Here is a 980-nt window from a genome sequence, read left to right on the forward strand (position 1 = left end):
AACCATTTTTGATTCCTCCATTGTATGGATACTTCTCTGGCTTTCTTACTTGTTCCTATATTTATAGCCAGATTTTTTCTTTAAACATCCCTAGTTTTTCTCATATGTGTAACTAAAATGTAGACTTTGACTTTTTCCAATTTAAAGTTAGATTATTGCATAAACCTATTCCAAGAAGAGGTGTTTAGGTGTAACTTCATTATAATTAGCTTGTTCACCTGTTAAATTTATCTTGGAGAAGTCCCTTCTCTATTGAATTAAGTAAACAATTTACAATTCCTCAAAATTAAAAAAGAAATGTATAAATTAAGTGTCCGTTATATATATATAAGTAGTAATAACTAAATTTAGTTTTTAAACTAACTCCTAAATTAGCCGTTTGTTATTAGGAGACTGAAATATAAATTTAACAACTTTATTTACACTTAGTCTAATTTAGTCAACGTGAAGACAGGTGTATCACACTAGCAGATCACGTGTCTCTCATGTGATTACTTAATTAAACTTATGTGGCCCCCTCCCTTTCCCTCCATTCAAACTGACACCACCATTCTTTTGTAATTTACTTATTTATGGAATCTTGATAATTTTCCTTTAGATATCATACCAATATCAAGTTTGTACCAATTGCATAAAAATTTTACTTTTTTTAAGAAACAAACACACACAAGAGAGAGGAAAAGATGATCTAACACAAAGGCATACCACAATTTAAATTTTACTTAAATTTTATTTTTACAAAATTTGAGAGAAGCAATTAGGCAGCCTTAGTGCCTTACTCCTATTTTTTAGGTTCTAATTTCTATTTATTTAGATTCTAATTTTTATTTATTTAGTATTAATGTTTGTTGTAGTTGTTAATTGGACTTTTGAGTTCTGAAAGTCAATATAGATTTTGGAAAGGCAATGCATGCACACAAAGTAATTTAGAAGAAGATAATAAATTAAATTAAATAAGGACCTAGTGTACCATGTACATT

Source organism: Quercus suber, unplaced genomic scaffold, assembly GCF_002906115.3.
Source record: "Quercus suber isolate HL8 unplaced genomic scaffold, Cork oak 2.0 scaffold_318, whole genome shotgun sequence".
NCBI lineage: Eukaryota > Viridiplantae > Streptophyta > Magnoliopsida > Fagales > Fagaceae > Quercus > Quercus suber.